Source organism: Diceros bicornis, chromosome 27 (genome assembly GCF_020826845.1).
Source record: "Diceros bicornis minor isolate mBicDic1 chromosome 27, mDicBic1.mat.cur, whole genome shotgun sequence".
In the NCBI taxonomy this organism is placed as follows: Eukaryota; Metazoa; Chordata; class Mammalia; order Perissodactyla; family Rhinocerotidae; genus Diceros; species Diceros bicornis.
The window spans coordinates 42,675,821-42,697,713 of NC_080766.1; positions in this window are offsets into that span (position 1 = coordinate 42,675,821).

Below are 21,893 nucleotides of genomic sequence, written 5' to 3' on the forward strand. Positions count from 1 at the left end.
ATGAAGAGCGAATATAAATGCTTTTCTCAGGGGGTGAGTGTGAATGTACGCTTCTTGTAGTTGATGTAGACCAGGGCTTGCTGAGTAAGTTCAGTTGCAAGACTGCCATTGACTTTGTCGCTAATGCTCGGACAGATAGCGCCGCTCACCCATGCTTGGCACAGACTTGGATCTAAAATGATGCTTGAAACTGAACCTGGAGATGAAACCTGCCTGTAGGAGAAGAAGGTGATAGCAAACCTCATTATTTACCCTGAAAGCTTATCAACCAAAAAGTCATAGGTATAAGTCAGGGGAAATCAACCTGGAAAAATGCTGAATGTGGAAATGAAGCACCTCCTATGCCTTCCCGAGTGTTGGAGAAACTGCTGGAACGGGTTCAAGACAGATAAGAACAAGGAGGAGTGAAGATGGTTAAGACTCTGTGGACACTGGGGGAGCCCCCATAGACTATGCGGTCATAATGTGTGACCTGCTAAGTGCTGGCTTCAAGGACATTGCTCAGCAAGCAGGTGATCACCGAGCTACAGAGGTGGTTTTGTTATGAGACTGGTGACTCGGGAAGCCATGCTGAGAAGCACAGTGCTCATGGTGCTGTATCGTGACTCGGGGCCACCGCCCTCCAACGTCCCCCTCCAGCCCGATGACTACAGCCGTGCAACACCGCTCTGCCCTCTTCCTGAGACCCGCTAGCAGCCGGACGTAGGGACAACTCATTGTGCATACACGGATAGGCGTTTAGCTTCATTTGACCTGGCGTTTATCTGAAGCTTTACTGAGCATTTTCATTGGGAATAAGAAGTATCAGAATTTATTGTCTGTAGTTAGCTCAGTATTTCATGAACCACTTTATTACTCTATAAATCAGCTGGAAGCAAGTTATGATAGTATTTATGGGATATTTATCCCACTAGTGGGATGAATTTGGCTGCAGAAATGTTAGTGTATTTCATTTTGCGGTCCTGCCCCAGACCCCTGATGGCGGTTATGCAATATATAGTAGATGCTCTTATTAATTTCTTAGCTCCGCATGACTTGAATTTCAAAGCACGGCTGGCCCCAGAGAACTCAGCCCTGGTGCTCAGCAAGAGGGTCCCAGGAAATGTTTGTGAGCGGATCAAGTGTAGTGAGGGGTGACCACGTGCAGTGTGACAGACACTCTGACAGAAGAAGAGATGGCCCGGGCCAGCCCCAAGGGAGCGAGTGGAACGGAGTGGGGAATAAGCAGCGAGTCAGCCACTGTCTGTGACGGTTGATCTGGTGAACAGAGGATGCCAAGGAAAATGCCTTGATGGAACTCTGTGTCTACCAGACTCTGTGTCCTTGAGGGTGGTGCTGGGGTCAGGTGCCAGATAAAATGCAGAACACCCAGTTAAATTTGAATTTCAGATAAACGACAGATAATTTTTTAGTGTAAGGATGTCCCAAAAATCACATGGGACTTATTCTAAAAAATTATCTGTCATTTATCTGAAATTTGTGCTAGATCTGGCAACCCTTGCTAGGGTCTCAGGCCCTTTTGCAGATGGTCCCTAGCTCAGGGCCTGCACAGGGAGACACTCGGTAGATTCTGTGGAAGCACTGAGCATAGGGATGGACTTGGCAGGGCAGGGGCTCATGTCAACTATGAGTTTATTGCCTCTTAGCTTCAGATCCACCCTGCTTTGCCTGCTCTGGGTAATGGAGGTGGGCTTTGCAAATGGTTCTTCTTTGCCAGCTGGAGCCATGTTCAGCCTTGTGGGTTCAGGGCATGGTGAAGGGAAGGGTTTTCTCTTCCTGGTTCCAGTGTTCAGGCTCCTGCGGCTCCTGGTTCCTGCAATGCACAGCACCAGCAGCGTGCTGGGGCCAGCATGGGCCCCTAGCATCTCTTCCTGTGTCTTTGCAGTGAAGTGACCTGGCGAGGCACCTCCCATGAGCAGCTTCTCCTGGCACCTGTGGGGTGGCTTTGCAGAGAGGTCTGAGGCACGCCACCTCCTGCAGATGGCTTCCACTAGCAACCCAGAGGGTAGACCTCCAGCAATCCCACTGGCGAGGCTTTCAGTGACTTCTCTGCCATGCAGCGAGCCATACTGGGGCCACACCACCCCTGCTCCAACAAGATCTGGGGTGGGGGCATCTTTCTCGGGTGCTCTGTGTCAGCCTGAGGGCTGCTCCCTGTGTCTGCCATGCCTGTACTCCTCAGTGTTCTCCGTAACTCTCTGTAACTGCCAGTTCTCCATACTCCAATGCCCTGTTAATAATTCTTTGTAATGAACCTTCCCTACTCAAATGGCCGTGTGGTTCTGTCTCCTGATCGGACCCTGATGGCCCAGGTTTGAAGTGTCTCTGGAGTTCTGTTTTTACTCTGAGCCAAGGCTGGTTTTCATGTCAGAACAGGAGCTATGTTCTGATAGTTGGAGTGATTATTTCTGATGGAAATAGGACTGCAAACACCAAGTGCAGCCCAAAGGCTCACCTGGCGCCAGCCTCTCCAAGGCCCCTGAGACCACTGTCCACTTCCTTGGAGGCGGTGGTCACACAGTGGCCTTCGCTGCCACCAGCCGTTGCCCTGGTTGAAGGAAAACAAGAGGCCGGGGTTTAGGAGGGGAGGCTGCGTGAGCCTGAGGGTAGGGAGGCGGGTAAAGAGGTGCAGAGAACTTGATGCAAGATTTGTCCCAAGGAGGAGGATTTTGGAACCTCGGTTCAGCTGAGACTGGACCCTGTATAGCACCATGCTCCTTCTGGGGCCCAGGGAGATGGCTCTCCTTCAGACTCTGGTGGTTCAGTTTCCGGCAGGAGAAAAAAATAAATACTGAGAGCAGTGACTAGACAAGGGCCAGGGTCCTCTGAGGGACCCACTTCTTTTAAGAACCTTAAACCTCGTCACCAGTCAGTGCTGTCACCCCCCAGAGCTCTAGCAGGAGACTGGGGCCCAGTGGGTTAAGGGCAGCCACTGCACGTGTTGCTTGTCGGCCGGAAGGTCTTGGAACGAGGCCTAGTTGGATCAGTAGAGAAGTCCGAGGGCCCCAGGATCTCTTGGGGTTACCTTTAGAGACAGCCCTCAACCCCTCTGGGCTCTCATGGCCTTTCTCTGGGAGGTCCCTGCCTCTGCCTGTGGCTGGAAGGGAGCTTCTGAGACCCAGGGGTCTGGGTTTATTCTGGTAAGGCGGAGTTGGAGGACTTTCAGGGTCCCTGGCGACCCGGGAGAGCTTGGACCATCCTTTGGCTCCAGTCGCCATCTCTGTGTCGCAGACCCCGAATCTGTATCTTTAGGCCAGTCTCTCCTTGGAGCCGCAGCTGCTGGGCCTGGAGGCCTTTGAGGTCGCTCCAGAGACTGACTAATGGAAGCTCTGAACTCAAGCTTGTCTCAGAAGCTTCTCCAGTGGTTTGTTTTCAGATTTTACTGGGGATGTCTTATTTTAGTCATGAGGTCAAAATTTGGTCATCAAGAGTTTTATTTTAGAGACTCTAACACCCTTTGCTCAGTTCCTAGGAATAGCTGGGGAAGTCACGGGCTTCTCTAAGCAGATGGAAGACTGACTGTAGTAACGACTCCCTCCCACGCGGATTCCAGCAAGCCCAGCAACGGAAGCTCCAGCAGCCCCCTCGAGACCTCTGCAGTGGGGCCGGGGCAGGTTTCAAAATGCTGGGACCTTTGGGTCATTTTAGACGAGGAAACCGAATCCTCAGCCCTCTTTTTTCCTAATGAAGATTTTTATCTCTAAAAAGACTTGAACCCACCTGAGGGTGTTCTGTAAGCTACCCACAGCAGATGCCCCTCAGCCCTCCGTCACAGCGGTTCTAGACAGGCCTGCCCTCCCTTTGCTTCTACCCGCTTCTGAGGTAATGACATGTGAGCGGTCACTCTGAGCTGTCCAGAGGGGAATCAGTTCACCTGGTCTCAACAAAAGAAAGTGAGTGTGTGTTTCCTTTTTTTTTTTTTAATTTTTTGTTTATTGCAGTAACATTGGTTTATAACATTGTATAAATTTCAGGTGTACATCATTATACTTCTATTTCTGCATAGATTGTGTTTCCTTTTATAAGCAGGTGTGATCGACCAGACCACGTGGTTAAACCCTTAAGGAGGCTTAAGGTCTGCACCCAGGCCCTGGCCCCGGGACACCTTTGTTTCCCGTGGAGTAAAGGCCATCAGCACACACACACACACACACACACACGACGTGCACCCTATGTCTTTATTCTTTGCATTTTCACTTTAATTGATGACTTTGGGTGAGGATAATGTACTCTCACGATTCACAATTAAAAAGCGAGACACCCCTGCTGGCTCTGTGCCAGTCCCCCAATTCCTCACCAAGAGCAGGCATGTCACCAGCTTCCTGTGGGTCCTACAAATAGCCTATGCAGTAACTGTCTGTGGATTTCCTCTGTTTTGACTTAAGTGTTAGCATATAACACCCATTGTTCACTAGCTAATTTTTTAAAAATAACTTGGAGATATTTCCATATCACAACATAAAAAGTTTCCTCAATTTTTTATTGTGTTAAAATACATATAACATAAAATTTACCATTTTAACCATTTTTAAGTGTACAGTTCCACAGTATTAAGCACATCTGCATTGTTGTCCAACCATCACCACCATCCATCTCCAGAACTTTTTCATTTTCACAAACTGAAACTCTGTCCCCATTAAACACTAATTCCCTGTCACCTACCATTCTACTTTCTGTCCCTATGAATCTGACTCCTTTAGGGACCTCATATAAGTGGACTCATACAGTATTTGTCCTTTTGTGACTGGCTTATTTCACTTGGCATAATGTCCTCAAGGTTCATCCATGTTGTAGCAGGTGTCAGAATTTCACTGCTTTTCAAGGCTGAGTAATATTCCACTGTATGTTTGTACCTGTTGGAGGAGGTCTTCGAGAGCACGTGACTGCCAGTTGACCCGAGAGCTGGATCTAGGCAATTGGAGGCTCCTCACCTCCTCCCCTGTCCTTAGAACGTACATTCTGCCCATCGTTCCTGCACTAGAAGCCATTTCAAGGACGCAGCCTTGAAAGAGTACGTATTATTAAGACCATCTGGACGGTATACGTGACTGAACCCAGTTAAGGCCTCTATATAAACTCTTAAGATTCTAATGGCGGGCGAGTGCAGAGACCTACTTGTCTTGAGGCCGCCCAAGACAAGCCTCAATACAATTGCTTATTAAACCTGCTTCCTACCAGTCTGGAGTGGTCTGCCTCTTTCTTTGGTCTTTCTATGCCCTTTGTGTGCAGGGGCTAGTTTCCAATTTCGACTGGGCACTCCCAAGGTTGTGAACCAACAATACCACACTTTGTTTATCCATTCATCTGTTGATGGACACTTAGGTTGTTCCCACCTTTTGGATTTGTGACTAATGCTGCTATGAACATGGGTGTGCAAATTTCCTCGTTTTTTAGATTGTTGCAGAATATTCCATGCAGCAGAATTTAGTGCACCTGCCCTCTGCAGATGCACCTTCAGCTAGTGTCCCTTTTTTGCTGTCACAAACACAGCTGCACCAATTACGCTCGTGCACGACCATTCGACACACGTGCCTATATGTTTGCAGGATACATTTCTGCAGGTGGAATCGCTGCATCAAACAGAAGATGCTTTTGTGATTCGGTGACCCTGTGTCTTTAATCACTTCCGTTTGGCAGCTGGTTTCAGATGTGCCAAATCTCATGGGAGACGATGTGAGGGTGGCGGGTGTTTACCAGGCAATAGCTATGGACAGACTGCAAATTTCAGACTCTTGGCCGCACTGGGGCTTTGCCAGTCCAGACTCTCGGCCCTGGAAGCAGAAACTCCCCCTTTGCTGTGACAATGGACACTAGGGGGCGCGAGTCTCCCGCTTCTAGGCTGTGAGAAGGCTCTGTCCAACGCTCCCCTTCTGCAGCAGCTCAGAGGACATTTAGGACTCTTGAATGGGAAAAAAATTTTGGTGTTCCCTAAAGATGCCACACAGGACTTGTGGCTTAGAATTCGGGTAGAGAACAGGTTTGGAGGATGGAAATCGACTTGGGATTCCTTTCTCTGTCCTGCCTCAGTCCAGCACCCGCTCTTTAGCCCCGGCTCTCCCTGGGCATCGTGTATTAGGTCTCCATGGAAACGGGGCCCAAGGGTTGCTACGTGTAAGTTCTTTTAAACAGATAATGGCGTATTTCTTTCTTTGTCTGCGTCCAGTGGCCCTGGCCTTCAGTTCACGGTGGCCCTACTGCTGGACACACACCACCTCCTTCTCGTCCGTTGACCAGGACTGGCCACACGGCCCCGCCTGGCTGCGGGGTCAGAAATGCGCTCTGGAACCACCTGCCGCAGATGCTGCTGCGGGCCACAGCCTTGCGGGGAGGCTGCAGGAGGGGCAGGTCCAGTCCTTCCTCCTGCGGTCAGTGGGGGTCCGTGATGGGGTCTCTGCTGCCAGTGCAGGCTCCCCTCCACCTCTGCCTGCCAACACAAGTGCTCTGGGTGTCCAGGTCTCCGAGGTTTCAGGGTGTTTGAAGGAGCCCAGAGGGGCCGGGGGGCTGCCAGCTGGAGAGATGCTGGTACAGAGCTGGGCTGCCTCCTGGGGGAGGCTGGCTGGGGGCCGAGTGGCAAAGAGGTGGGGGCAGCAATGAAGTTGGCAGGGCTCCCACCCTGCAGGGCTCGTGGGCTGTGCTTGGAGGGAGGCCCTCCTCAGTGCCCTCACCCAGCCATCACTGGACAGTTCCCCACCCATTGTGCCACCTCTGGGCGGGTCCCCAGCCCTGAGCACCCTGCCTCTCTGACCCCCTAGCCCCCAGCAAGAGTGGGCTTCCCACTCCTCCTTCCCAGGACTCCCCACGGTTCAGGTAAACCAGAGCCTCGGTCACTGTAACTGGACCGTCTGACTTCCAGCAGGTCTGCATTTGGTGATGACAACAAAGCAGGTGTGCTTGGATCCCCCTACCCCCAGCGAGGGCCCTCTGTCGAATAGGCCTGCCTGCCTGGTGGCCGCAGTCCCCGTCACTCTCAGCCCTCGCCACGTGCTGGGCGCTGGCCCAAGCCCTGCAGGTGTGCGGCCCACCCCAGGCTGCACAGCAGCTGGGCCCGGCAGGACACGCAGCTCGCCGGCTCTGGCTGCAAGTCCATGTGCGCCCACCCAGCCACTCTGCCTCCAGTTCCCGCCTCGCTGCTTTTGGGAAGCCGCCCCAGATGCTGGGGCTGTGCTGGGCCAGGGTCCGCGCTGTGCTCGTGGGCATCTGCCACCCTGACAGGGCAGGGCCGGGCCGCATGCGTCTTTCTGCCTAACCCATGTTGTGAAGTGGGCGCTGTCTGGGAAGGATGCACGTCCTCGTGCCTCTCAGGGAAGGTGGGCTAGCAACGCTGCGCTCTGAGCCCACGAGGTGCAGGATCTGCTCAGAACCGGGGATGCTGGTGTGGAGGGGACCTTCTACCTGGTGGTCCAGCCCCTTGTTTCATGGATGAGGAAACAGAGACCCAGAAATGGAGATGGAACCTGCCCAGGCCAGCCAGCTGTGAGGGGGAGCTGGGTGTGGACTTGGTCTTCCTGGCAGAGCCGTCCTCTCACCGTGCTGGACCACCTCTCAGGGCTTCTCTCCCAGGCCTTGAGGAGGATGCAGGGGAGAGCAGAGGGGCCTGTGTGGGTGTCCTGTGGCTGCCGTAACCAAGTGCCACAGACGGGGGCCTTGAAACAACAGACGTTTACTCTCCCACAATTCTGGAGGCCAGAAGTCCAAATTCAAGGTGTTAGTAGGGCCACACTCCCTCTGAATACTCTAGGGGAGCATCCGTCCGTGTCTCTTACAGCTTCTGGTGGTTGCTGGCAAACCTTGGAATTCACTGGTTTGTGACACATCGTTCCAATCTCTGCCTCCATCCTCACATGGCTTCTTCCCTCTGCGTGTCTCAGTGTCCAAATTTCTGTCTCTTTTTTTGGTGAGGAAGATTGTTCCTGAGTTAACATCTGTGCCAATCCTCCTCTATTTTGCATATAGCATGGCTGAGGAGTGGCGTGTAGGTCTGCGCCTGGGATTCGAACCCACAAACCTGGGCTGCTGAAGCGGAGCATGCAAACTTAACGACTACGCTACTGGGCTGGCCCCCAATTTCTCTCTTTTTGGAAGGACACCAGCCATTAGATTAGGGCACACCCTCATCCAGTAGGACCTCATCTTAACATGATTACATCTCAAACACCCTATTTTCAACATCCACGGGTTCTGGAGGTCAGGACGTGAACATATCTTTTTGGGGGACACGATTCACCCCAGCACTGGGCCTCCATGAACTGTCAGGTGTGAATGAGCTGGCGGTGTAGACAGGGGCTCTAGAGAGCTGCCACGCCAGGAACACAGAAAGGGTAGCTTTTTGGAAATTTCAGGGTGATCGTTCTCTGAGACGCCTTTGTAGGTTCTCAGAAGGGTTTGGAGAAGATGAGGGGCCTGGAGGAGCCTGTGATCATCTGTGTCGGACATGAATGGGAAGGAGGCTGACGCTGGCAGGTGGGAGGGGAGGGAAGGGGAGCGTTCCTCAGGCGCTACCCGCCTGGCACAGCAGGGGGAGGACGGCTCAGGGAATAACTCATTTTGGAGGGAGGGGCACTGGCGGGCTTGGAAGTTAGAAAGAAGAAGGTGCTGCGAGCTTGGGCTTCCCGAAGCCTCTGGCTGGTTAGACTGACAGGTTCTGGTGGCTCTGGTTGAACCTGGTGAGCCTCGGGCAGACGTGGGGGAGACGGGTAAAAATGGGATAATGCTTCTGGATTGCCCACCAAGTGGTCACCTGCCCGTGTCCATCTGACCAGAACTTTCTCTTCCTCGTCCAGGTTTTGTGGGAAGATGCTCACTCGTCAGTGTGGACTCAGAGGGGAATTAAAGAAACATTCATTCATTCACCAGTGAATGGATTTACTGAACACCTGCTGTGTGCCTGTCCCTGGGGCTGGAGACATGGATAAGATGGTGGTCCTTGAATTTCTCCACCCAAACTCATAAAATACACATATTCTAATGTGGGACCACCTGCTCCACTGGTTGCCTGGAGCAGAGAAGACCCTGCCCCATGGTCAGCTCCCTTGGGCTCCCCCACCTTGGTGGTCAACCCTTGGTTTTTGAGAGAGGCTCAAGTTACAGGGAGAAAATGCCTTGTCCGTTCACATAGCCCTAAACTGTGCCCACGGGGACTCAATGACAAGGATCCCCCCCACCAGCCGGGATCCATCTCAGGGGACCTGCCAGGGCAGAATGATCGTGCCAGCTCTGTGCTGCTGGCCACTTAGGGGGTGTTTTTCTTTTTTTCCTTCTAATAGGGGGAGCATCTTGGATAAACACACAAAAAGCATTGCAGATAATCTCATCTATTTCAACATGTGAAAGACTCCACTGTGTATCTAACTGGATTTAGAGAAATTCACTTGTACAATTTCTCCAAGGAAGCAAGAGAATATAAATATTATGCTTGTTCATTTTACATCCATTTTTATGAATTATAGGGAGGGTTAGGAGGGAGCTGTAGTTCTCATCTCGACTGAAATTTGATTATTTGATTCAGCAGTTTCACTTCTGGGAATTTGACTTACAGAAATACACAGAAACGTGCATGCAAAGATAGTGACTGGGACATGATTTATAATAAGCCCAACTGGAGGCACACAAGCGTGGCTCACAAGGCAATGCTTGGGCACAGTCATAGACATTTGAGGAGTGGAGATTGGATCCGCTCTTAGAGGGAGGCACATCCAAATGCCTAGTGGTGAAGAAGTGGCTGCAAATGCTCTGTGTACAGCCGTCCCGTCCCCGTGAGACCAGTGTGATGAAGCCCCTGCAGCCTCACGCACATTCAAAGCTTGTCAAAATGTGTATATTCCCTTCGTCTGCCCCATTCCCTTAGTCCCCCCCCCCAATGTTTTTTAAACCAAATCTGGATATCGCACCCTCTCACTCTCCATCTGCTTCAGCAGAGTCCTCCAAGTACAGAAAATTTCTTACAGAACCATTACACTGTTGTCGAACCTAACAGAATTAGCAATAACTTCTCGATAACATATGCTAGTCTGTGTCCAAATTTCCCCACTGTCTCAGAAATGTCTTTTTACAGCAAGTTTATTTAAATCAGGATCCACACCTTGGATCTCATTGCTGTGTTTTGCAAGTCATTGCAGATGGAGCTGGAGCGGGGTCTGAACTCACATTCTGTCGTCCACAACTACATCACTTTCCTGTCGCCGCTGTAAAAAATTACACAAGCTTAGTGGGTTAAAATAACACAAATTTATTGCTTACATGGGAGGTCGGATGACCATTATGGGTCTCACTGGGTTCAGATCCAGGGGTTTACAGGGTTGCATTCCTTCGGAAGACTCCGGGGGACAATCCTCACATTTTTCAGCTTCTAGAGGCCGCCCACAGCCCTTAACTCCCAGCCCCGCATTGCTCCAGCCTCTATTTTCCTCATTGCATTTCCTTCTCTGACCCTCCTACCTCCCTCTTTCCCTCATAAGGACCCTGTGACGATCTTAGCCCCCACCCCGGATAATCCAGGATCCTTTCCCCAGCTCAGGATGCTTAACTTAATCACACCTCTGAGGCCCTTTTGCCATTCAAGGTAGCATATTTGCAGGTTCTGGGGATTAGGACTCAGACATCTTGGGGAGGCATTATTCTGCCGACCACAACACCTAATTAAGAACAAAGGGAAGGAGAACCGGAACTGCCACCAGTAGGATTCTTTTAGTTTCCGCAGCCAGTGGCTGCTGTTGCTATGCTGCCGAAGAGAGGCAGGAGCACGCCCGGGGCAGAGCGGGGGACGCTGCGTCGTCACTGTGCACCAGGAGCCGAGATTCAGCCTGAAGAACAGCTCAGACGTTGCTGCAAAGCGCAGTTTGCTAATTGGAACCCACTTTGGCCGTGGTCATCACGGGGGGAGGGGTGTCTTCTGGGCCTCCGGTGAAGTTCATCACACCTCCTGGGCGGTCTCCAGCCATCAGCATTCACCCCGCTCAGAGCCTGTCATGGTATTTTATTTTATTTTATTTTGTTTTATTTATTTTATTTTATTTTAGGAACAGACCACTGGACTCGGCAACGCGGAGAGAAGTTTTGGTGGAGTCCTAGGGGCAGAACCTGACTGGAGGGAAACTTGGGACGAGCCGGAGTCTTCTGGCATCCCCTTATCTCTGGTATTTGAGGACAAAGGCTGAGTCACTGTTCACCATGTGTCCACCCAGCGCGGACTTGGCTCATGGTCACTCAGTGTGTAGTGCCGCTGGCTGACCACTGACAGGGCCCTCCACAGGAGACAGGGGAAACACCTGGAGGGGAATAGGTTGGGTCTATGACTCGTTGTCTGTGGGGAACCATGGGGCGTCTTGGTGAGAGGGAGTCGGAAGGGCCCCGTCACAGGGCTTGGGCTCCGGCGGAAGATGAGGCGGGCCGAAGGCGGCGGGGCCGTGCCGGATGGGATGCTGTTGAAAGCAGGGGCGTCTCTGCCTGAGTGATGAGTGTCACTGACCTGCAAGAGAGGAGGCGGCTGGGTTTTGGAGGTGCACAGTGACCTTGCTTCCGGGCTCAGACACAATTTCCAGTGGCCCTGATTTGTCTTGTCCCATCATGGTCCAGAGCCTCTTGCATGGGCTTGGCGTTCTGGGAGGTTATGTCCATGAGGAGAAGCTCACAGCTTGTTCATGAGGGTCAGATAGGTTCCAGACTCCTGGGGCCACTTGTGTTCTTTCTCGTCACAAATGAGTCTCTGACAGTTTTCCCAGTCAGAACGGATTGACACTGACTCTGAAGACCACTGTTAACCCTTTGCATATTGCTGTGGGGTCGTGGTGCTCTATTAGTGGTGGTAACCTCAGAGGAGTCTGTCCTCAGCCCAAATGCTGCCTTTCCCCATGGCTTTGAGAACAGCAGGAAGGTCCCCCCAGGTGTGATGGTTAATGCTATGTGTCAACCTGGCTGGGCCGTGGTGCCTGACTGTGCGGTCAAACACCAGTCTAGATGCTGCTGTGAAGGTGTTTTGTCGATGAGGTTAACATTTAAGTCAGTGGACTCGGAGGTGAGCAGATGACCCTCCTTAATGTGGGTGGGCCTCACTCAATCAGTTGAAGGCCTTAAGAGCAAAGACTGAGTTTCTCAAAGAAGAAGGAATTCTGTCTACCTCAAGACAGCAACGTGGAAACCCTGCCTGAGTTTCTAGCCTGCTGCCCTGTGGAATTTGGACCCCAGAGTGCAACGTCAACTCTTACCTGAATTTCCAGCCTGCTGGCCTGCAGTACAGATTTCCGACTTGGCACCTCCCACAATTGCATGAGCCAATTCCTTAAAATAAATCTCATGCTCTAGCTATCTGTCTGTGTATCTACATATGTATCTATTCATAAGAACATAATAATATGAGCAGAATTTAATGAAATAGAAAACAACATACCCTAGAGAGGATCAACAAAGCCAAAAGTTGATTCTTGAAAAATCTAATAAAATTGATAAATTTCTCCAAATTAATCAAGGAAAAAGGTGAGGAGATATAAATAAGCAATAATAGGAATGAAAAAGAGAGCTAACCACACATGCTTGTGACGCTCAGCAGAGATTCATCTGGGTATACAGGAGCAACTGTCTGCTGATAAATTTGAACACCTATGCAAAACAGGATTTACAAAAATAAGGAAAACTACAACTTGTCATAAGTGACTCAGGAAAAAAATAGAAAACTGGAAGTCTTATAACCATTAAAAAAGTTGAAATGGTAGAAAAAATGTCCCCCAGTAGAAAACCTCAGGACCAGACTTTTACAGGCGACTTTCACCAATGTTTAAGGAATAGTTTCAATTTCATTGAAACTTCCAGAGAAAAGAAAAATAGAAAACATGCCCTCCCATTTTATGAGGCAATCATAACCTTAATATCAAAACCAGATCAGGACGGTTCAAGAAAGAACAGTTACAGGCCGGTCACGTTCAGAGCATAGATACAGAATCCTAAATATAACTGAGCAAACGGAACCCACTGGCCGTCTCCTAACACCCCCGGGAGGCAAGGCTCGGGGCCCCACCCCAACATGGTGGGAGCTGTCGGAGCTCCGGCTCTGAGGATGACCTGCCCGGCTCCTATGGGGCCATGCCTCCCCACTGGCTGCCCAGAGGGGCCCAGGAAAGGCAGGTCAGGAATGAGAGGGAGTTAATGCCCTTTGGAACGGATTTGGCCAATGAGAGCCAGGAAATGGGAAGGAACCAGCAGTTAAACCGCTGTTCTGAGATGCTCTGGTTCCACCAGCTGTGCTTGTGGGGGGCTGTGGCCAGCTCCACAAAGCATCACATTATACTATATTGTTTTAGACATTATGTTACATTATCTTATGTTATAATATATTACATTACATTATGTTCCATTATATTATATTACATTGTTACATTTTATTATATTATATTACATCATATTACATTACATTCTGTTATATTATGTTATATCACATTACATTACATTATATTATACTATATTCTCTTTGTGTCCTTCCCTTCCTCACTTTCCTTTTCCCCTCACTTTTGCCTCCCTGGAGTTTCACCTCCCAGCAAAGTGTGAACACCCACGCTTCACCCCAAGCTCGGTTTTCTTGGGAGCCTGGGCTAAGACTAGCTGGTTTATTGCAGCAATGGGAGATTGGCTAACATTAGACAGTGAAGTCGTATGGTTCACCATTTGACAGCTCAAAAGAGAAAAACACACATGATCGTTTTAATAATGCAGAAAAAGCTATAGAAAAAAGATATCTACATAACAAGCAAAGCAATGAGTGGATGTGGTTCGGATCTTGATTTGAACAAATCCACTGTAAAAGGTTACATTTGAGACAATCAGGAATATTGGTTAGGGACTAGATTTTAGATGATGCCAAGAAATGATGATTAATGCTGTCAAAGATGAAATGCAACTTGTGCTTATGTAAGGAAATGTTCCTATTTTTAAGTACTAAAGTACGTAGGGGTGAAGTGACATGAAGTCTAGGCTTTGCTCTAAAATCCGTCATGAAAGAAAAATAAGACAGATGAAGCCAAAGGGGCCAAAGTCTTCATAACTGTTGAAACTGCCTGATGAGTATAGGGAGGTTCATTGTACCATTTTCTCTACTTTTGAGAATGTATGAAAGTTACTGAAAATACCAAGCGTTGGTGAGCAGAAGTGGGGGTTGCCATTGTCCATGCCTAACGTGACCTGGTGTGTGGTGGAACAGAACCATCTCTAAGTGTCCAACTTAACTTGTGCCCCTGTCGAACAGTGGAGGGCCTCGGTGGGGTCTCCCCAAGGCTTTGTCCTGGAAGGGGCTGGTGGAGCACGGCCAGCCCCTTGCCCTTCCGGAGGGCCGTGGTGGGGGCGGCAGCGGGCCATCTAGTCAGCCTGCTGACCTCATGGAGATGGAGAGTCAGCCCAGGCGCATTCCTGCTGACTCACGACAATGCCTGTCTGCCTACACAGTGTGGATTTGCGGGTGAGCCCCACGGGGTCTTGGAGTGGAAAATCGGGGTGCTGGGGCTTTGTGAGTGTGCTGGCAAACTGCTGGCATCATGGGAATCCTGCAGATAAAGCAAATACCAGCCTTTGTGTGAGAAGCGCTGGCATTCAGCTCGTGTGCAGCGGAATGGCAAATTGCTGAGGGCAGGCTTACGCGGGGCCCGGGAACAATGCGGAGGGGACAGCGCACCTCGGAGGGATCATCCTCAAGGCTGCAGTTCCTGCCTCCCGCAGGGCTTTGCAAGAGTTTGACAAAAAATTCCTGACAGGTCCCGATTTGCTTAGATATTAGAAAAAGACGATGTCAGGGACTATGTCACGCTTCGTCAAACACTCACCCCGCCCACAGAGACACATACATCACACACATGTACATTGCACACACACACACATACAGCCACACATGTACATCATACACAAACACACCACACACGTACATCTCACACACACACACACACACGCACACACGCACACGCACACGCCCGAGCCCGGCCAGGGGGCCTGCCCTCACAGCCCCTGCTTCCTTCACCCTCTCGCCCTCCCCACCCCAGCGCCCCCTGTCAGCCTACACTCAAGGCCCCTTGGCCTCCCCGGTTCGTTGTCTCCCCTGGGGAGCCCCTCCTCGCTCTGCCTTGGGTTCTACCCCCGTGTGACAGGCCCAAATGCCCCCAGGACACAGGTTTCGTGCCGCAGCAGTTCCCCTCGAATTCGTGGGTGGCCTCAGTGGCAAACAGGCATGGCAGGACCTCAGCAGATGTCTTAAAATAAACGGAATCATCTATGGATTCAGTTCCTTTTCTTCGCTCTGTTGGTTTTTAGGCAATTTATACCTTTTATGTCTTCAACCTGCACTGTGGGTCAAGCCTGCGGCCGCCAATGTGCTGGGCTGCCGGCCTCTCGGGGGCAGGGGCGCCGGGGCTGCTCACTGGGCCTGGGCCCTCGCTGGGAGCCGGGCTGCTCTAGCCGCTGTGTCCATCCTTGCAGCCGGGGCATCTACGTGGCCTCGGCCTCCTTGCTGAGGGGGGTGGCAGAGCAGAGGCTGCCCAAGGGTGTGCAGAGGATTAACCATGTGCACAGAGCCGCCCGTGTGGAGCCCGGCTTTCACCGCCTCGCAAAGCCCCAGGCGGTGCCGGCTCCTGGGGACACCGCACCGTCACCTCCTGGTCTCTTCTCTGCAGGGGCAGCTGGCTCTGCAGGCCCCTCCCCTTCCCACACCAGCTTCGCCTCCCTCGCAGGCCAGTGGGGGGCCTGTCTTGGGGTCAGCCATGCTCCCTCCAGAGCCTCGGTTTGGGGCACAGGTGGAGGGCAGGAGAGCTGTGGCCGGGGGCCAAGAGACGGTGAGTGAAGATGCCCACATGCCGTCTTCACACAGACCCCCGGGGGAGGAAAGCGAGGCTCAGAGCCACCCGGTGAATGAGCATCCATCCTCACTTGGGAGCCTGCAGAGGGGTGGCCTCCTGCCCCCGCCTGCCTGGGGCCTGGTCCTCCCATCCTCCCTGCCACCCCGGGTGGGAGCTCCAGGGCGGCTCTGGCCTTTGCCCTGCACAGACGTGGCCCAGAAGTCAGAGACACACACCTGCGCTCCCACCTCTGCTCCCTCACCTGTCCTGGGGGTGGCCTTGGGATCAGCGCTGTGGCCTGATAGATGCAATGACTGGGCCAGGTGGGAAGACCTTTGTGAGGGTCTCCAGGACAGGCTAGAGGGATGGAAACACAGACAGAAACACAGCCGGTCCTGGTCAAGGCTTGGTGTCTGGGCACGGCCTGGGGCGGTGTGACATCGCTCAGCGAGAAGGCATGGGGCTCTCTGCACCGATCAGAGATGTGGCATCTTTGTCACAGAGAGGACTGGTGGCTGTGCCTGACGCCTGGCACCCGGGGCCCCAGCCTCCCGGTGCATCCTCAGCCAGGCCCCTCCTCCGCATCCGATGAGTACCCTGTTGGAATTTTGCGGCTCTATCTTCTTTCGAGTACACCTTTTGGTCAGCTCCGAAGACCTTAAAAAATAGCCCGATAAACAAAATGGGAAAGACTCCACATCTCCTCTGAGACAGCCTTTAATAAATATGCAGGATTTGGTAGGATTATGGGTATTTTTCTCCCACTTTTAGATTTATTTGCTTTGTCCAAATCTGAACAATGGCAAAGTATCACTTTTATAATAAAAATGTTATTTAAAAGAAAATAAAATCCACAGGGTCAAATGGTCCCATCTCCTTTTTTTTTCTTTTTTTTGGCGAGGAAGATTGGCCCTGAGTTAACATCTGTGCCAATCTTCCTCTATTTTTTATATGTGGGACACTGCCACAGCATGGCTTGGTGAGCGGTGTGTTATGTCCACGCCCGGGATCCCAACCTGCAAAACCTGGGCCACCGCAGAAGCGGAATGCGCAAACTTAACCACTACGCCACCAGGCTGGCCCCCCCATCACCTCTTTTAAAAACTTATTTCACAAAGACTCTCTTGCAAAAGCATCTCCTTGTGAAAAGTCAGCTTGTGTGTGTGTAAATAATGAAAACGACAGTACAGAGGGTTGCGGGCACTGAGGGACTCTCATGGAATGGGCGGTCCTCAGAGTTCAAGTCAGTGCAGAATATTAAGGACTCTGGGGCCAGAGCTGCTGCCTCAGGTCAATTTACCCCCACTGGGAGGCACCGGAGGAATGGTACCCCTCTCTTCCGACATCCTGGAGTGGACACTTGCCCCCTGTACCATCTCTGCCCTGGGTACGAAAGCTGCTGGTGACCAGGCAGGTGGCAGCCTGGGCCTTACAGAGGCAGGGCTGAGGTCCGAGCTGTGGGGCTCTGTGAGCACCATCCACCCAAGGCCTTTCTGGAGAGCTTCTGAGGGGTGCGGGCGTGGGGTGGCTTGAGGTCTGCCTTGGACAGCCATGGGCTCCAATTCACTCCTGCAGAGCTAAGCTGCAAGAAGCTTCTGGAACACCAACAAGCAGCCCAGAGGAACCCAACCCAGTGGTGTAGCTGGTGCATTTGACACTCAGAGCAGATCATATTTGCACACTCCCTCCTCTGCATGACAAAATTATTTCCAGTATAATCACGGAATAATCTTTAAAACAAACAATTAACAACAAAAGAAGAATATATTTAAATCTCAAAGATATTCAAATTCAGTGAAATATTTCATGTACGAACTAACATTGGCACTGAAATGTTACACTTCACAGTTTGTACTTGGTTTCACAGTTTTAAATTTTAAACACGCAGTAAAAGCCCCAAGAAGTCACACAGGGTGACAGAACAGAAACAACTCCAGTTCTGAGTCTTCCTGTGGGCTGTCATTATTGATTTGAAATCTGCTGTTTAAGCACAGAAAGGTGTCTAGCCACAGGAGCTGGAGGCGAGAACCAGCACCTGGTGAGCCTGACTGTTCCCAGCCTCGGAAACCAGCTCCGAAATGCACAGAGCCGAGTCTGCTGGCGTAGGGGTGGCTGTGGACCGGGAGTTCTCTGGATGGGTTCCACATGGCAAACGTTTATAGAAGGATAAGAAAGGAAGCTCTGCTTATCTGAAGACTACATAAACACAGTCACTCCTCGTTATGTGTGCACTCTGTATCTAAGAATTTGCCTACTGTGTTGGTCGGCTCAGGCTGCCGTAACATGCCACAGACGGAGCGACTTCAACAACAGAAATTTATTTCTCGCGGTTCTGGATGCTGGAAGTCCAAGATCCAGGTGTTGGCAGGGTTGGTTCCTCTGAGGCCTTGGCCTGTAGACGCCGTCTTCTCCCTGTGTTCTCACATGGTCTTTACAGCCTCATTTTACCTTCGTCACCTCTTTAAAGGATCCATCTCCAAATACAGTCACATTTTGAGGTGCTGGTGGTCGGGGCTTCAACATATGAATTTTGGGTAGATATAATTCAGCCCATAACACCCACTCTCTAAAATTTATTTGTAAACCCAGCATCGGTCCTCGTAGCCCTTCCACAGTCATTCATGGACCAGCGTGGCTGAGAGGTGAGGAATTTGAGTCACTGACGTGCTCGTTCCCAGCCGAGGTGGAATAAGACAGTGCTCTTCTGTCTTCTTGTTTCAGCTCATGCTGTCAACAAGGGTCCTTTTTGCAGTCTACATAGTGCCGTACTTTTCTCATTTTTATGCTTTTTGTCAGTGATTTCACTGTTTAAAATGGCCCCCAAGTGCGATGCTAAAGGGCTGTCTCATGTTCTAAGCATAAGAAGGCTGCAATGTGCATTAGGGAAAAAATACGTGTGCTGGATAAGCTCTGTTCAGACGTGAGTTACAGGGCTATTGGCCGTGAGTTCCATGTTAATGAATCAACAACGTGTGTGAAACCAGGTCTTTAAACAGAAACACCCATCACACAAGCTTATCTATTGATGGGTTGACAAAAATGTTGTGACCAGAGGCTCCCAGGAACCTGACCCGTGTTTCCCCCAGGAGTGACGGTTCAGTATTCACTGATTCTTTCTCCACAGCAACTTTGTAGTGCATTACTGCAAATAAGGAGAATCGACTATACTGTTTGTGTAGCGATTGCTTAGAACTTAGACCAACGAAAGGTGGGGTGTATTTTGCACTGTTACTTAGAACTGACAGTACCTGGGGATAATGAAAAGTACACGAACTTCTAGGTGGTCTTATTGTTTCTTTTTTGTGTGCTGAGGAAGATTAGCCCTGAGCTAACATCTGTGCCAATCTTCCTCTGTTTCGTATGTGGGTCACTACCACAGCATGGCTGTCGAGTGGTATAGGTCTGCACTCAGAATCTGGACTTGTGAACTAGGGCTGCCAAAGCAGAGTGCGCCGAACGTCACCACTATGCCACAGGGCCGGTCTCTGGTTTTATTGTTTTTGAATCTCTGCAGACACTGCGCCCCCTCAGTGCACGGCCAACAGCGCCTTCTGCACCACCATGGCTTTGAAGTGACATCTTCAAAGTGAATTCAAAGAGGAATCCAGGCCCAGAGCAAAAGGGTCTTGTTTTCCCAGAATCCAGGGCGGTGAGGGTCTGGGCTGTGCTGAGGTGGGGGTTTGAGGCGAGGGTTAATTTGCATACACGTATTGGAAACAGCTGGTCCCCCATCATTTCCCATCCCTGCAGCCTTGGTGCTGGCTCACTCTGAAGGCCACCCCTGCAGGCCCGGCCAGCCCTCAGCAAGTGCTGTCACGCCCCACGGAGGCCTCTGCTCCTACTGGCTGCAGCACGTGGGCTTCCCAGCCCCGAGAAGGGTGGGCATGTAAGGGGTATGAGTGAGTGCCTGGGCACCCTTGCCTGACTGAAGGGCCTCAGTGGACCCTTGGTCACCCTGGGGCGTGTGGCCCATAGGATGAGGTTGTGCCCAGCCCCAGGTGGGCACCTCAGCCTCATCGCTGCCTGCAGTCCCAGCCTGCTGGAACGACCACATGGAGGGCCAGGCATAGGGTGAGGAGAGCGAGGCACTCCCCTCAGTGTCAAATGTCAGAGGGCGCCCCAAACCACAGTCATCAGAATAAATCATGCCTTAATGCAATGTTTTAAAAAATCAAAATGAGTGCAAAAAATCTGTGATGAACAAAATATCAAAGTTTTAAATAAAGAAGGGATCAGTACTACTAACTATTCCTTCTGTCCCAAGCTCTAGTGTGGCTCTCCCCAGCACAGATCCTGCTGGACCCTCTCCACGGAGGACCCAGCCAGCTGGGCGCTTGCTCCCCTTCCCCCGCTTCCTGGCCCAGAAGCAGGCAGCCAGCGCTGTGTAGGGCCGCCCACCGCCCTGCCCACACCCCACCCTGGCTCCCATGTTGACCCCCCGCCTGGGCGGGCCGCCTGCATTGAAGCCCCCGTCCGTTCCTCCAAGTCGAGTGACCTGGGCATGCAGCTTAAACTCTTCGAACCCCACTTTCCTGGTCTATGAAGTAGGGGGATGCTGGGACCTACATCCCCTATAGGGTGGCTGCGAGGAAACCAGCAGAGCATGGCCTGGCACAGGCCTGGGTGGGGAAGGGGCCCTCTGCCCCCCTCAGTGTTGATTATCTGCACCCTAATTCGGTCTATATTGCCTGACACCCCGGGGAACTACTCCCTGAAAGTGTACACTCACAGGACAAATGGTGGTGTTTCCAAATTTCTCAGGGCTCTTTACCAACTGGCTGGTGCTCTGCCCAGAGCAGGTGCCCAGAAATGCAAGGAGGAAGGACTTGGTACCCAGCACTGCTAGTAAGGGAGGAGAAGTGGGAGGGATGGTCTGAAATTCCCATTTTTGACACTGATTCCACCTTAGATGTGTCAGATACAGTCTTAAATCCAGAGAAGTCTGCACATTCCTGACTAGCTAAGTCCAGGGGTTGGAGATAAATTTGCAAAGATCCCTGAGTGCTTTGAGGATGCGTTTATTCCACAAACATGAAGCGGACACCAACTAGAAGCTGTGCTTCTAGGAACAGGGGAGGTGCAAAGATGAATAAGAAACTTCTTGCTGTCTGGATTGTGCATTACAAAAGCTATCTCATAAGCAGTCTGGGAAAAGGCATTTTCCTGGGTTTTAGTATAATACTCCCTGGATGCCAAGCTACAGAAAAATATCACAAACCTTAAAACTGGCAACGCCCTGACCAGTGGCAGGTCCCCTCTGGAAGCGCATCCTGAGCAATAACTGGATGGGGCCACAGAGAGAGGAGAAAAGTCACCAGGCCTCGCCATTAACAGTGATGACAGGGGCGAACCTGAGGCCTGATAGGAGCACCTGGTTTAAGGACCACAGCGTCGTCTACGGAGGAGAGGATGACGTTCGCAGGGACGATGCCCAGGGTGAGCCGCACGGAGGAGAGGCCGGGATACAGTTTGTCAAAGCAAATCTGCTCCCTGTCTGGACGCATGCAGACCCCGAGATGGGGCTCCCCCGGGGCCAGAATTACAGCACTTTTTAGTTTCTTCTCGGTACTTTCTGTCTTTCCTGAGATTTTTACAATGAGTATGTGTGATTTTTGTAATCAGGAAAAAGGAATTCTGTTCTGAAAAACGATGCACCCTCACCTAGTAGCGGTGAGATTTGGGACCACTTGTCCAGCCTCTGTGCCTCATTTCCTCTTCTGTGAATCAGGGGTCTGAGTGCCCACTCATGGGGTGGCCATGGGGTCACACAGGACCGTGTATGCAGGGAGCTGGCATGTAGCACCCTCACCCAGTAACGGGCAGATAAGAGTCTTCGCCACCCCCCAGGCAAGTGTGGGGGGCAGAGCCAGCAGAGAGAAGCTCCTTGGGGACGTCTGTCCTCCCGGCGTCCAGGGCTCCGTACTGATCAGGGCCGCTGCCTGGGGCTGGGAGTGGCTGGTGCTCAGCCCAGCCCACGTTTCTGCTGACTGGGCAGCCTCCGTCCTGAGCTCGCGCTTTCCAGAGAAATCCCCCTAATGCCTCCATTCTGTGGCCGGCGTATATAGCGAGGGCTGGCATCTGGCTCCGCACTGC